The sequence below is a fragment of the Mixophyes fleayi genome, chromosome 2, assembly GCF_038048845.1.
Source record: "Mixophyes fleayi isolate aMixFle1 chromosome 2, aMixFle1.hap1, whole genome shotgun sequence".
Classification (NCBI taxonomy): Eukaryota; Metazoa; Chordata; class Amphibia; order Anura; family Limnodynastidae; genus Mixophyes; species Mixophyes fleayi.
In genome coordinates, this window is record NC_134403.1 from 233,366,706 (window position 1) to 233,383,611 (window position 16,906).

At 40.5% G+C, this 16,906-nt stretch overlaps 1 protein-coding gene across 4 annotated transcripts in view; it reads left to right on the forward strand.

Moving 5' to 3' along the window:
• Positions 1-16,906, forward strand: part of LAD1 (ladinin 1) — a 117,097-nt gene that overhangs the window by 44,250 nt on the left and 55,941 nt on the right. Inside the window, exon 1 of one of the 4 annotated variants that reach the window (XM_075195627.1) lies at positions 60-131. The exons of the other annotated variants lie outside the window; for them this stretch is intronic. The gene's annotated coding sequence lies outside the window, so the exon portion shown is untranslated. Of the gene's footprint in view, positions 1-59; positions 132-16,906 lie in introns of those variants that run through there. 4 annotated transcript variants of the gene reach the window in all.

Sequence of the window (16,906 nt, forward strand, 5' to 3'; positions counted from 1 at the left end):
TGGCACTTTAACCTACTTATTAATCACTGCAGGATGGATGTGGCTGGAGGAGTGTCGGGGGACGGCCATCTGTTTCCTGTTGGGTGAGGTGCGCTCACCTGCTAGTGGACTGTCTTTGTCACTGGGGGCAGGTAAGCGGAGCGTTCTCCGTGTCTTTTTTACCTACCTCAACCCCCCCCCCCCCTCTTTGCCCTGGCCCTCAGCACTTTGTGGTACAATACACTGCCTCTCTTGCCTCTACTGCGTTTATCGGGGACCTGATAATTTGCGTTACTCCCTGGAGGGACCAGAGCTTACTATAGATTTACCCCATTTGATTCTCCACTGCAGACATTAGGACTGGGACCCGATCTCATATTTTACGGGTCTCCTGCCTGGCGTGCATTTTCACACACTCTGATACATCTATTTTGTGCAGGAAGCCTATCTCACTTTCCAGTTCCTGATATTAATGACTGATGGACTGGGGTGAGCCACAGTTTCCTTATATTGAGCCTCTGCAACAGCTGGCTATTGACTATATGAACGCCATCTTCTCATATACATTTTATATTTTAGGTAGCCAGATTATTTTTGTATTTGTCGGTGATTATCTAATTTGGACCAGTGCTGGTACCCATCTTTTGGGGCTGAGGGATATTGCACCTGTCTCTCTGACAGTACCCTCTTCTGCATTGACCTTTCCTTCCACAAGTGAACTCCTGGTGGGGCGACCTGCTCCTTTTTCCATCTGAATTGATTTAAGATTTGTCTGGCTAACTTCCGATTGCCACTGTGTATAACATATACCTGGAAGCTACATTTATTTCCGGCGGCTGCTTCAGCGGCTGCAAAGCTGGAAAAATATGCCCGTACCACTTCTGTTCCTATCTCAAGTGACACTCAAGGCTCTACTAGACCAACTACAGCAGCAGCTAAAATATCTTCTGTGTCCATTGAGGACTCCATTCAGCAGGTTCTCTTAGCTTTCAGGTCACAGACTGGATCGGAAAGGTGCAATCAGACCTATCCCTTATCCGGCAGGATCTTCAAAAAAATGAGGGAACAGGTTGGTTAGGCTGAGCACTGTATATCCTCACTGGAAGATGTTACCGCCCCTATGATAGGCGAGATTGCAAAATTAGCAACACAAATCAATGTTTGCAAATAAAGAAATGTCCGATTTAGAGGGACGGCTCAATCTCTGAAACAATCTCCGATTTGTTGGCCTGAGGGATCTAACCTGGAATCTTTCTTGGAGGCTTGACTTGACGGGGTTTTGGGAAAGATGCCTTCCCACACTTTGCAGTCAAAAGGACCCATCGCTTCCATCTCACCCTGTTTAGCCAGTGGCTCCAACTCTTACATTTATTGCAAAACTGCTCCACTATAGGGACCGAGACACTGTTCTTCAGTTGACCATTACACAAGGGCCCTTAAGTACCAAAATCATATAGTCCATTGAGGTCCAGAAGATCAGGGCTCAATTCACTCAAATAAAGCTGTGGCTCAGGGACCTACAACTCCCCTATGCATGCTGTTACCTGCACAGCTTTGAGTAATAGCTGATGGCCACTCCATTTTCTCTTTACACACAGGCATGCGGTGGATTGGCTGGACAGCAAGAACCAAGCTAGGGCCATGGCAAGATAGAGATTCTCTTGTTACTGTTATTGTGTTATCATATTGTTTCTTTCCATGTCCTATTTCATAAGCTGTACTAATATGTATGTAGATTGTTGTCAAATATGCAATGTGTAGATTTTACATTTATGGAGAGTTCCTTGCTACAAGCTAGTGATAGGCAGCCCTCTGCTAGTTCTCAGTTGGGATTGTTAGGGTTATAGGTATACCAGTGTTTTGTCTAGGAAAAGGGGGGGGGGTGGTAGTGAGGATGTTATTTCAGTTTAACTTATATTTTATAGATATGTTCATCTTTCCATTGGGTATTTTAGGATTGTTAAGCTCTATTTTATTTTAGTTTATTTCTATGTTATGTGATGCTGCTGATTTATACATTTCTCTCTTTTTGACAGTGAAGGGGGATGGTGGTAAACAATAGCTTTTTCTATGGTCTGCTTTTCTACGTGTGCTAAGCTGTGTATTTGCCTGCTCGGGGTCTCTGCTCTCTTTATATCTCTTAATTTTCTCTCTCTATTATTCCATGTATGGGTGTGGGGGTTTATGCATGAGTTTTATGTGTTGCTGGGGGGCTCAGTCTGCTTTCCTGGAACATGCGGGCATTAATGATTAAATTAATAAGTCTTCAGTTCTGGCCCAGGTTAAAAAATACAGCCCTGACATGGTCGTGTACTAACTCTAAAAAAAAGCGTGTGATAAGCTTATCATGCAGTGCATTCCCCTAACTCTTGTGGTGTGTCACTGTTGATTAGAAAACACTTGCGTTTGTGCTAGAGCATGTCCAGATTAATCCCTATGGCCGTTAAGTGTTTATCCAAGCCTTGATGGACACTTCTCCCATTACACTATCGGCCTTTTACGTCCCTCCGCCATTTATTTCATAGGTGCTCAAAAAGGCTGCTGCAATTATTGCTCTCTCCCCGCAAGCCCTGGTAGTATGTATGGGTGATTTTAATTATGTATTTGATGCTGGTCTTGACAGGTAACGGGAAATACCCTCTGGTGTTAAAGTAGGCCCCTCATATTTTGCTAGATCAGTGGTGGACATGGGGGTTAGATGTGTGGAACCTTTGATTTCCGCGTCTTTTTTTCTTGCCATTCCATGACACATCACACTTTTTCCTGTATTGACTTGCTCTTGTGGCTCCTTTGGTGGGGGAGGTGACTAAGCTGCCTATAGGTATTTCAGACTATATGCCCCTTCTACTCTCACTTAATCTTACATCACAATCTGGGGACCAGTTTTCAAAAATCTGGCTTGCTCTCATGGCTATACTTTGCTTTAAATGGGGCACAGTCCAACCATATGTCCTCTGGGATGCCTTCAAGGCTTTCCTGCGGGGTACCCTGATTGAATGAGTGGTGAGGCGTAAGAGGTTCTCCAGGGAAAAAAATTCCCTGGATTCCCTAGACTTGAGCAGGGGTGTCAAGCTCTTGAACAGGCTTAACCTTCCACTCACTTACCATCTGATCGGCTGCAGTGGTTGCATGCGTAAAAGGGATAGGTGGATCATTTGCTAGATAGATCGAATTGCAGGCTTTTTTTCTCCAGGCATGCTATCTACACTCAGAACAATAAGAGCAGTAGCCTAATGGCTTATTTGGCTAGCACAGAATTACACAATAATACCATTTCTGCCATTTCAGACTGTGGGGATCCATCTACTTAGATTGTACGCTCCTTTGAGCAGGGCCATCTCTCCTCCTGTTTCCACCACTTCTAACTCTGCTCTCCAGCTACTTAGCCCTCCTGCTCGAGGGTCCTCCACACCATGTCCACTCTCGCTCCCTCGTCCCCCCTGGGGGTCTCCCTGTCTTCCGCGCCCTCCTTCCTGGGCCCCGTCGTTTGCGGATCCTCCCTCCCCCTTCCCTGCCCTCTCTAGCTGTGCATTGAGCTTACTGAGTTACTGTGCTTACTGTTTACTGTAATGTGCTGTCTCCCATTGTATTGTAATTTGTTTGTCCCTGTACAGCGCTGCGGATGCCTTGTGGCGCCTTATAAATAAAAATTAATAATAATAATAATAATACTTCTGCAGCGAACAGATTGTGGACATTTTTTTCGCAATTGCTATGTGACCTATGTCTCCTGTGCACAATACTTTTCTTTACAACTGAATAGTTATTTTGACCGATTATGGTTCCACTGAGTTACCTTGGATTCCCTACAGTGTCTTAAAACTCCCCTTAAGGCAGAGGAGTTAATTGCAGATGGCAATGAAACCTTACAAAAAAATTGGTGAATGTTTTATTCCTACACTCCTGAACACTTTTAACAGCCTGATGGAGGTGGCTTATTTGCCACTTTCCTTGTCAGAAGTTTTGATAGTGGTCATCCCTAAACGGAAAAAATCCCCTTGCTTTCAGAGTCTTATTGACCTATTTCCCTTCTGACTACAGATGTTAAAATCCTCTCTAAAATGTTGACTATACACATTAACATGGTTGTTTCACAAATAATCCACCCAGACCAGACTGGATTTATGCCAGAGAAGTCTATATCAATTAAGCTGAGGTGCTTGTTTACTCACGTTCAGGTGCCGATGGCCGCCGTGGATGAGGCAGTCTCGTGTCCTTGGATGCGGTCAAGGCCTTTGACTCAGTGGAGTAGGGCTTTCTGAGGGAGGTTATGAGGAGATTCAGGTTTGGCCCCAGGTTTATAGTCTGGATACAGTTGTTATACTTTACTCTTGCTGCTCCTATTAGTAATAATGCCCTTACAAATTGGGCAGAGGTACACATTAGGACTGTTCTCTCTCCTCGATCTTGTTTGCCCTAGCGATTGAATTCCTGGCGTGTTTTTATTAGAGTGCATCCCGGGATTCATGGTTTACAGGCTCTTTTCCAAAATCAATAAACATCTATCCTCTCTGGTCTTGGGGGAAGAGAAAGCACATTATAAATTGACCACATTATATAGGTCACATGCCTCAGCAAGCTTGGCCCTTCCAAATTTAAGAGCTTATTATATTGCTATGCAGTTAGTGCACTTGTGGCAGTGGATTGGAGATTCCCCGGCAGCTGTCTTGAGTGTATTCCTGGAGAGGCATATGGGGTCCTCACGCTCTTCCAGATCTACTGCACCACTGTTAGGGCAGGCGGTATTGATTATGATGCAGGTGGCCTTGGGTAGTACAGGTGTAGACCCATCTAAGATAACACTGCTTTTGCTTAACTAAAAAAATTGGGGAGCTTTAATTACTAGTGAGATATGGGTGTTACTCCCCTTGGCCAATTGTATATCAATAACACTTTGCACTGTTAAAGCAGGAGTTTCCCCTCCCTAACCGACTGTTTTATAGTAATTTGAGGCTGAGGCTTTACAGACTCAGTTTGGGAGCCTCACTATTAGGTTTAATCTGGCCTCTCTCAAAGTCTTGCTCCAGAAGGGCTTCTTACAAATGATATCTATTCTGTATGCTAATGTCCTTCCTTGCTTTCATTTTGATGATTAAACTGATCTTAGAATTAAATGGGAGGTAGACCTTAAACTCTTATATGATGAGGAGTGGGGGAGGCCATCTTATGCACTAGGTACCGTCAAATTCAATTACATAATCTGCATAGCATATATTACTCTCCTCACCAGCTCTTCCAAAAGGATGCCAGGACTGGTTCTAATTTCCCTAAATGTACTTCTTTCTGGTATTTACTTTTGGACTGCCCAAGGCTTCAGCTTTTTTGGTTCAAAATACGGGTATTAACATCCCACTGCTAGACATGTTTGTTAGTAAATGGTTGGTACAATGTGTCGCTAATTTATTTGTATTATCCAAGGTTATAATTGCCAGGTTGTGAATGGCTAGCGAATACCACGTTTTTCAAAAATGGATTGGGTTGGTTAGCATATCAGTCTCGAAATGCCATGCACAAATATTTTAAGGCATGGTCCAGATGCAGTGCATTTAAGGAAATTATGTTAACATGGGTAGCCCACATAAATGAGTTAATCCTCAGTCAGATGAGTAGAGACATGACACCCAGAAGATATATATTGTGACTGCTCCTTCCTTGACTTTGAGTGACTTACAAAGCTATCTCTGAAAAATATATCCATAGAACACATGTGAGGGAAATATTGGGGCTGCCATGGAGTTGGGATGATCAGGTAAACATAATTAGCTTATTTCCTTTTCAGACTCCATGGTAGCCCAATTGATGCACCTAAAGGAGAATTTATTTATCAACTGCTTGAAAAATATTTGTTCGAAAATGACTGTCCTCCAAAGTCATGACATCCAGAAGATAGTGTATAAAGAATCTATGAGGCAACAAACATCCTGCTACTTTCCAAAGATCTTCTGCTAAAGCCTACACCCTGTGAACCCAAGAGATCACTACTGCTCTTTGGAATGTGTCCTCAATATTTTTGGCACCTTATGTCATTCTCCTTTGTATTGGAGAGTACACAGATATTGCTCTGACCAGATCTAATGTATGCAATTTTTCCTCCGTCTTATTAGCTGGCTTTAGATAGAGAACTGGAAGTACAATTTCCTGGTTAACATGAAAATAGGAGACACCTTAGGTAAAAATGCAGGATTTGTTATCAGCACCATCTTACCTGAGTGTATGTTCAGAAATGGTTCTTTGTAGTGTAGAGCCTGAAGTTCTTCCACTCTTCTAGCAAATGTGATGGCTATCAAAATATTATTTTAAAGCGTATATTTATCAAACCTAAAAAGCAAAAGTGGAGGTGTTGTCCACAGATTCTAGCTATCACTTATCTAATACATTTGCTTTTTAGAAGGTTTGAATATCTATCCCAAATTGTGAGCCATTTTGGTAATTCTTTCTGTAGGGGTTCAAAGGGTTCTTATGTTAAAGCCTCTAACAAGATAGAGATCCCAAGATTCCACCAAAGATTTTATGCAAGGGTGAACTTTGTCCACTTTGAAAGAACCTCTTGATTAGGTTGTTTGATATTAATCTTTTGGCCAGAAATACACTTATTGCCAATACCTGTACCTTCAGTGCATTAAGAGCATGAAGTTCGGGGGCGTGGCTTGTAAGCCAACATGGCCGGTGGCTTTTACGGAGAGCTCCAGTCGAGGTGAACGAAATAGTTCAGATACGGGATGCCGGAGAGAGAATTGAGGTGACCCAGCACCAGAAACAGGGCTCGTAACATCTAGGGTCATTGCTGAACTCAGAGATTCTGCGCGTAGCCGCAGTTTGGATTCCCTGTCTCCCACAGTCTCTCTTGCCCTCCAGAGCTTACTTTGGTGCCATTGGAGCGTTCCTACACCACGCTTCAGTGGCAGGCTTTTCTCTTCCTTTCATAGTAACATAGTTGATGAGGTTGAAAAAAGACACCAGTCCATCAAGTTCAACCTATTTTGGATCTCCTGCGATCCTGCACTTATATTTGAAATTAATCCAGAGTAAGCAACCGCCAATCTGTTTCAATTTTGAAAATCCCCCCAGACTCAATATTGCAATCCAATTTTTACCCTATATCCACTACTATCCTTTATTTTAAATTAACGGTCGTATCCCTGGATACACCTTTCCGCTAAAAATTTGTCTAACCCTTTCTTAAACATATCTATTGAATCTGCCATCACAACCTTCCCTGGCAATGAATTCCATATCTTGACTGCCCTTACTGTAAAGAACCCCTTCCTTTGCTGGTTGTGAAATTTCCTCTCCTCTAACCTTAGGGGATGACCACGTGTCCTGTGTATGGTCCTTGGGGTAAAAAGTTCCCATGAAAGCTCTCCGTATTGACCCCTAATGTATTTGTACATAGTAATCATATCTCCCCTTAGACGCCTCTTTTCTAAAGTAAACATGCCTAAACTGGCTAACCTTTCCTCATAACTTAATGACTCCATACCCTTTATCAATTTTGTCGCCCTTCTCTGAACCCTTTCTAGTTCCAAATTATCTTTTTTATAGAGTGGTGCCCAGAACTGTACTGCATATTCAAGATGAGGTCTTACCAACGATTTATACAGTGGCAAAATTACACTGTCTTCCCTTGCATCTATGCCCCTTTTTATGCATGCCAATACTTTGTTTGCCCTTGCAGCTGCTGCTTGACATTGAGCACTATTGCTAAGTCTACTGTCTACGAGCACTCCCAAATCCTTTTCCATTATAGATTCTCCTAAATTAATTCCATTTAATTTATAGATTGCGTTCTTGTTTTTGATCCCTGAATGCATAACCTTACATTTATCTGTGTTAAACCTCATATTCCATTTAGCCGCCCAATCCTCCAGTTTATTTAAGTCCCTCTGTAGAGAAGCTACATCTTGCTCTGATTTTATTACCTTACAGAGTTTAGTGTCATCTGCAAAAATAGAAACTTTACTCTCTAAACCATCACCAAGGTCATTAATAAATATATTAAAAAGGAGTGGTCCCAGCACGGAACCTTGAGGTACTCCACTTAAGACTTTTAACCAATTAGAAAATGTTCCATTTATCGCAACTCTCTGTTCCCTATTCTCTAACCAGTTTTCGATCCAAGTACAAATTTTGATTCCTAGACCCAGTTCCCTTATTTTGTAAACCAACATCTTGTGTGGTACTGTATGAAAGGCCTTTGCAAAATCTAAGTAGACCACATCTACTGTCCTGCCCTGGTCTAAGTTCCCACTAACTTCCTCATAGAAACTAATTAGATTAGTTTGACATGACCTATCCCTCACAAATCCATGTTGATTCCCACTAATAATTTTATTGCGTACCAAGTAATCCTGAATACTGTCCCTTAAAATACCTTCCAGTAGTTTCCCCACTATTGATGTCAGACTTACAGGTCTATAATTCTCTGGTTGTGATCTCGTCCCCTTTTTAAACAACGGCACCACATCTGCTATTCGCCAATCCCTTGGTACTGAGCCTGATGAGATTGAATCTCTAAAAATTAAGAATAGCGGTCTAGCTATTTCCGAGTTTAACTCCATAAGGACCCTTGGGTGTATGCCATCTGGACCTGGAGCTTTATTTATCTTAATATTCTTCAGTCACCTTTGGACTTCTTCCTCTGACAACCAAGTATTAATTAATGGCATGGTTTCATTTCCATTTTTATGTATTACTCCTGCCATTTGTTCCTCTCTGGTAAATACTGAAGAAAAGAACGTGTTTAATACCTCTGCTTTTTCCTTAGTATCATTTATCAATTCACCCATCTCACTTCTTAGGGGTCTTATATTATCTTTTTTAATCCTTTTGCCATTTATATACTTAAAAAACTTTTTGGGGTTTGTCTTACTTTCTTTTGCAACTTGCCTTTCATTTTCTAATTTAGCCAATCTAATTTCCTTTTTGCATGTTTTATTACATTCCTTGTACCTATGGAAGGACTCCTCTGACCCTTCAGACTTAAACAATTTAAATGCACGCTTTTTGCTTTGCATTTCTTCCCTTACCTTTTTATTTAGCCACATTGGTTTAGACTTAATTCTTTTACATTTATTTCCCATAGGAATGAACTTATACGTGTATGTTTCCAACAACAATTCAAAGACAGCCCACATTTCTTCCGTATTTTTTCCTTCAAAGACTTTGTCCCAGTCTATGCTCTTTATAGACTCCTTTAGCATATTAAAATTTGCCTTTTTAAAGTTTAAAGTCCTAGTTGATCCCTTATACTGTTGTTTCTGGAAACTAATTTCAAATGAGACCATATTATGATCACTGTTTCCCAAGTGCTCCTTTACTTGAATATTTGATATTACGTCTACATTGTTTGTTATTACTAGGTCCAGTATAGTCCGGTTCCTAGTTGGTTCCTCTACTAATTGTGACATGTAATGGTCTTTTAGCGTGCTCAGAAACCTATTTCCCCTAGCTGTACCGCAGGTCTCAGTACTCCAATCAATGTCCAGATAATTAAAATCCCCCATAATTAAAATTTGACCTAGTTGTGTAGCCTTTTTTTAATGTGCTGTAGAAGTTGGGCTTCCTCAATCGTACTAATATCTGGCGGTTTATAGCATATCCCTATCAGAAACTTCTCTGAACTTTTTCCTCCGCTGGATATTTCCACCCACAATGCCTCTATATTATCACCAATATTCTCGTATATAACTTCCTGAATATTTGGTTTTAATTCAGGCTTAATATAAAGACATACTCCTCCTCCCCTTTTATTGTGTATCATCCCACCAGGTCTCAGTAATACCTATAATATCATACTGCTCATTCATTGCTTCTAGTTCTAACTCCCCCATTTTACCTGTCAGGCTTCTTGCATTTGCAAGCATACACTTAAGTCTATTGCCTCCCTTAGGTATTTCTTTTTGATTTAAAAAGGGCCGCTCCTTATCGGCTGTGCTTCCCTTTCCCCCCTCTCCACCCCCTTTACTCTTGTTAAATTCTTCCTTACTACTCTCAATGTCTATCCCATAAATACTTGCTTGCCCCTCCCCCCGGAGCCTAGTTTAAAATCTCCTCCAACCTTCTAACCATCCTCTCCCCTAGCACTGCAGCCCCCTCCTCAGCACAAACTTGGGGACACAAACTTGTGGAGCTAATCAGCCCTGCACTGATACTGAAAACGGCGTTATTGCGACTGAGGACAAAAGGAAACTGCTAATTTTCTATTGGTGCGAATGGCGCTTAATGGCGGATCCTCGGAATACGAGAGCCAATTCCATATTAAGATGATTACAGGTCAGCAAATTACTTATTTCTGCATAACCAATTCCTGAGATGTAATATCAGAATGTAACACAGAGAGATTGATACCCACTCTATCTAAGTCTAAATGGGACTATTCTGAGTTTTTCTATTCGAGACACTGTTTTAAGATACTCTTTCATTGCAATGGATAAATGTATGTCTGTGTGTGAGTGTGTATCTATATTAGGGAATTTAGACTGTAAGCTCCAATGGGGCAGGGACTGATGTGAATGAGTTCTCTGTACAGCGCTGCGGAATCAGTGGCGCTATATAAATGATGATGATGATGATGATATGTTAATGCATCCGCATCCAGTAAACCACAACATACTGAAAGTGAACGAAAACGAGGAGAGAAGTCTGCAGCTCAAACAAAGAGAGAAGTCTGCAGCTCAAACAAAGAGAGAAGTCTGCAGCTCAAACAAACAAATCAGGTGATAAAGAGCTAGGTGATGCCTCAATGCATATGGCTGCTAATCCTTCTTCTCCATCCAGATCCACTCCTATTCAGATGGATACACATACTCCTGTTCTCTCCTATGAGACTGTGGTTTGTGCAATTAAAGAGACTATGGAACCATTAATGCAGCAACAATTAAACAAGTTTACCGCAGCCATACAAGAACTTAAGGACCAAGTCTCGCAGACCACTAAACAAGCCAATGTAAATGAGATGTGTATTGGAGATAACATGCATGAAATTGAGAGTCAGAAAACTCTTACAGTTTCCCTGCTTAAAATTCAAAAACAAATGCTAAACAACTTAGATGACTTGGAAAATAGATCCAGGAGAAATAATATACGCCTGGTAGGCCTCCCTGAGGCAGTTAAAGGCACAACTTTGATATCCTTTCTTTCTAAAGAGCTAAATGAGGAATTTGCTGATGTTGATATTGAACGTGCGCACAGGATTTGACCACCGAGAGAGAGAACATCAAAGAACACCCTCGCACCATCATTTTAAAATGCCTCAATTATATGCATAAGACTGCTCTCTGGTCAGCTTCTACAACTATAGGTTATATTACCTGGGATGGCAATCGTCTGCTGCTTTTCCAAGACTACTCGGCGGAAGTTACGAAAGCAAGAAAGGAATTTTCCCCAGTGTGTGCTGCACTTGTAAAGAAAGGCAGGGAATTCACTCTTCTATATCCCTCTTCTATACCCCGCACGTTTTGAGGATCTTTGATGGCCGAGACTATAAAGACTTTATGACAGCGGATGATGCGCAAGCATTCTATCAGAGATGGTGATTGAAGCGGAAGCAACAGGTCAAAGAGACTGAGCTTGCTCTGGATTTATCATAGTTGTGTATTGGCATACCACTCGGCAGAGAAAATGCTGTGTTTGAATTCATATCCACGTAACGATGCTATCTTGATGTTACTTTGTTTTTATATACAATTGCTTGTTTTATATTAGTTGATAATACTACAGGTAATAGTATGTTTTGCGTTTATAGATTGGTTATATGCTTGTTGCATTGGAGACCATCTGAGTCGCTAAGGCATTGGTGGCTAGAGATGTGATAGATTACCAAGACTATATATAAAAAAAAATCAATAAATAACATGGTTTATACATTGATGTCTACCTGGGATTTGGTGACGTAACTGATTGCAAATTCTGTTAGTGTTTATTATTATGGTATGCTAATACTATTTTATACAATGGTTTGGCCGTCATAGTTTCTGCTTATTTAGTTAGAAGATGTTCCAAGTGTGTCTTGAATATCCGGTAAACTTAATACCTCTTGCAAGCAAAACAAAACAACAAAAAAAAGGGTCTGAATTTCAGTCCCTTATTATATTCAAAATAAGAGTAGTCCCTTTTCCTTTCATAATAATTACATGAATGAAGTGGGTTCCTTCGTTAGATTTGTTCTTTTCTATGGTTCTCGTAGATATTACATCAAACTCATATGCTTATTTCCCACGCCCGAATATGTTCGGGCATCATGATTATTATGATGAATCACATCTGTCTCATTTATATTTGTTTCATCTCAACTGAAACTTATCAGGCCTAGTGTCAAATTAGAGTTCGTAGGGGTTGGGGGGAAGGAGACCTGCACGCAATGTGATATGTCATTAGTGGTATGGAAGATATGGTCATTATTTCTGGGTATTTCATAGATCTCTAATTGACAAATGACTGCATTAAAGTAAGGTTCATGGAACGTTGGAGGCATTAACGCCTATAAAGCAGAAAAAATTGCTAACATACTTAAATAAGTCCAAAGCAGATGTCACTCTGCTCCAAGAGACACATCTGATGGATGCAGAGCATGACAAACTGTCCATGCTAAAACAGAAAATTTTGGTATATGCATTATATAACAGGAAGTGAAGGGGAGTGGCAGTTCTAGTACGGAAAAACTTACAAGTAGACATTCATCATAAGATAATTGATAAAGAAGGGAGATTTGTCATTTTAGATGCTACCTTTGAAGGTACTAAGTATGTTATATGACATGTATATGCTCCAAATACACAGGTCAAAGCATTTTTCCTACAATTGATCAATAAACTATACACATATTCAGATTCCCTTCTCATAGTTGGCGGAGATCTTAACATGGTATCCTCTGAACACCTGGATACATCAGGCTCGTCAATACAAAGAAGATATTGGAACCAATCTGGCATACGGTTATATATCTGATCAATTGGATTTGACAGATGTATGGAGAACTAGACACCCAACTGATCTAGAATATATGTGCATGTCTGCAGCTCATAACACATTTTTGCGAATAGATTATTTCCTAATCTCCCATTCTTTAGTTACTAAAGCTATGTCCACAGGTATTGAGCCAATAGGACTCTGATCATGCCATGATTTGGATTAAAATAGAAAGACAAACCCCACTGGGAAAACATAGGCAATGGAGATTGTGACTTAAGATATTAATGCCAAATCTAATTCACAATGACCAGACAGGTTTTATACGGGGGCGGCACTCAGTAACCAATGTTAGGAAGATTCTAGCAATCCTTTATGCACTGGAGAGGTCGGGAAAGGATGATCCTACCTTACTAATATCCTTAGACGCTGAAAAAGTGTTTGACCTAGTGACGGGGGAACATTTGTTCAAGACCCTTCATAGGTTTGGCTTCCCTGACCGATATGTCAATACTTTGAAATCCTTATATTGCGCCCCCAACACACAAATATTGACTAATGGTTATTTATCATCCTCAGTTGAGATGGAAAGAGGCACTAGACAGGGATGGCCGCTATCCCAACTATTATTTTCGTTGGCGTTGGAACCTCTTGTGGTAGCATTAAGAGAAAATGCCGACTATACAGGCATACGTATGCGGAATTATGAGGCTAAACTGGCTCTCTTTGCGGATGACATGCTGCTTCCAAAAGGTTGTCATGTAGTTTATTTTCCTTTTGACTCCATATACTCTGGATATGTGTTACCCCCTTATCTTTAATGTTGAATCTTGCGACCAATCCAGAGAATTTTGTTGCACTGCTTAAGTTTTAGAGTGGGTTCCAGGGATGTCGATCCCAGTGTTTGAGTATTAAGTTTATTTATATATATTATTATATAGTATTTAGTATTTATTTATATATAGTTCTAGATTCCTCATGTGCCAGGTCGTCCATGGGAGAATACTTATTGTTGAGGAGAACACTCCTAAGAGCTTGAGACATCCACTCACTGAATACTTCTGTTGGGATTAGATTTGATAAGACAATTGTTGAATCTTTTGGACACTGATGCATTGTCTGTCACTGTATCTATCTGTATTACCAGGAATTGCAGATGTTTATATGGGACACGATGACTGAAGTTTTTGATCCAGCCATGTTCCAGTAAAATCAAAAATTAACTACAGTGTCTCTTGATTTTGTCAATATATTGTGACCTTCCTGTTATCAGAATGTCATCCAGATGTAGAATCACTGCAATTCCCAGTCTCTTTACAGTGGCCATCAGGCACCACTACCTTTGTGAATGTTCTGGGAGATGGTGAGGTGCAAAATGGTGGAATAAAAATGGAAATGGTGTACCAGATTATAGAACCTAAGGAAATGATGATGGTGAAGTGTAATTGTATTTGAAAGGTAGACATCCTGTAAATCTATTGATGTAAGGAAATCTCCTTCTACTGCTCTGAAAATGTGGTTACAGGCCCCATCCGGAAATGCCTTGTTTTTACAATCTGATTGAGTTTTATCAAATCTAGAACAGTTTGAAAATCTTCTGAATGCTTGTCTATCAGAAAGAGTTTGGAGTAAAAGTCTGTTTCCCTGTGATAGGTAAGTATTGGAAAAATTACCTGTTTCACCAATGGTGTTTGTAGACTTCTGTATAATGTTTCCATTTGCACCAGAGATAGTGGGCTCTGTATTGTTAAAAAAACAACATTTTGCTTGGGTACTCTATGAAATTCTATTTTAAAACCCTTGTTTACAATGTTAAAATTTTGCCACTCACCAGGGTTTTTGGAGGCTGGGTTATTCCATAGTAATTGTGGATTTCTTGGTTGCCTTCCTTCCTTCCCTGAAAAGAAGTGAAAGGGTCACTTGGATGATGTGCCACATACTGACTGGTATACTGTTTACCTGGACAGTAAGCTCACACTTTCTCTGTTACCTTGAAGAAGAAACAGAAAATTATTTTTTACTAGTCATAGATAATTGATGTAATTTGCTTTCTGTACCTTTTTGAATCATCAGCTTTTTTTTTACCACACAGAAAAGGGGAGTGTAGTTTAGCAATTCTAAGACGATTTATCAATCCATGGACGTATGTCTGGCCATCACTATGAAAATGTGATAGTATCCAGTGATACCTGAAATAGGAAATTAATTAATTTGTTCATAATCTCTATATTTCTTATCAGGTATTGTCTACATACCTTTTCTTGAGTCTTAGTATATAGATCATCCATCTAGATTCTCATTGCCCTGGGAACGGAAGCCATGGCTACCCTTGATTTAATTGTCGTACCGGCAGAAATGTCACACACCAGGCTCTCAGGTCCTGTCACTTACCTCTACACTGTTTTTCCAAGCTGTCCCTGCGGTCCTCAGGCTCTGCTAGATTCAGATCTCACTGCAAGATGCTGCCCAGTCTGTCTTCCCTCTAAACTCAGGGTATGGGCACGGCCATCTTGGATTCGGTCACATGATTCCTTCTGGCCAATCGGGATAGAAGCCTCCACCAGGTTTCCCTCCAAAACCAGTTCATGCGAGCTGCCATTTTGGATATGATCACCTGATCCATTTCAGCAACTCAGACTGCTGTTTCTGCCCAGCTCACCACAGTCTCCAATAAGGAATCATCAACTACTAAAAAAGGATTTTCTGGAGTCCTCACCTGTTGCCAGTGCAACATTGTTATTTCAAACGCCAACCTGGTTTTTCAGCAGTCTGTAATACTTTCTGTTGTTCCAGTTTAGACAGTGCAGTCTGCATTTCGGCTCCAGTCCAGTTCCAACATTACCGGTTCCGTTCCGGTTTCAGCATTCTAGCTCCATTCCGGTTCTAGCATTACCAGTTCGATTCCGGTCCCAGCATTCCAGTTCCAGCATTCCGGTTCTGTCGTCCAGCATTCTGTCATCCAGTATTCCGGTTCCATCATCCAGCATTCCGGTTCCATTCCGGTTCCAGCATTCCCGTTCCTTTTGGGTTCGAGCATTTTGGTTCCATTCTAGGTACAGCTATTCTGTTCCTGTCGGGTCTTCCATTCTAGTTTATCACCAACTCTTCCTTTCACCTACATGCAAAGGAACATAATCAGGCCATCCAGCTTTGTATACGTAGCCACCAGCTTAACTCCAGAGACACAACCCAGTCTGGGTACCGAAAGATCCTCAGGCATGACAGAAAACATGCAAAACATGAAAACATTTTTCTATCCATATGATCTTTAAATGGGCTTCCATCTTTTAATGGTATAGCAGTTTTTGTGAACAAAAAAACTACTGAAGAATGAACTTTATGTACTGAATTCCACTTGGCAGTCTTCTTGAAAGGGATACCTATGGTCCAATCTTTTCATATTTGATTGTTGTTTCTCCAGTTATACGTATTCTTTATCTAGTTATTCTTAATTACTCTGCGTTTTTGGTGTATTTTTCCATTAAAGTAATTCTGCAATGTGGATGGAGATGGTGTATCCTGTATACCCATAGTATTATTAATGTGTTTGAATCCTGAGATTGAGCATACATTAATTAATGTCATGGATTCCTTTTTAACTTCCCCTTCAGTATCCTAAGAGCTCTCTCTTCATGAATCTTTAGATTCTTGTGAAGGCAATTACAATACACTTTCCCAATCTATATCCATCTGCGATCTTGTCCTTTTAACTGTTTGTGTTGTCTGAAGCTCCTCCTTAAACACAAAATATTTTTTCTTTCAACCAATAAAGCCTTTATTCTGTTCTGGGGTTGCACCGGGTTATTTTCTTTATGTATACTCTCCAAACAAAATGCTACCATGAAATCATTGGATAATTCCTTATCACATACTCCACAAACACGATTATGTAATTTACCAGTTTATTTTCCTTACACAGTCTCTGCAAGAATACTGAGAAGTACAATAGAGCAAACACCTAAACTAATTCACATCTAGAGACCTCACCCATTACTAGGACTTACCTAGAACGGGTATCCTG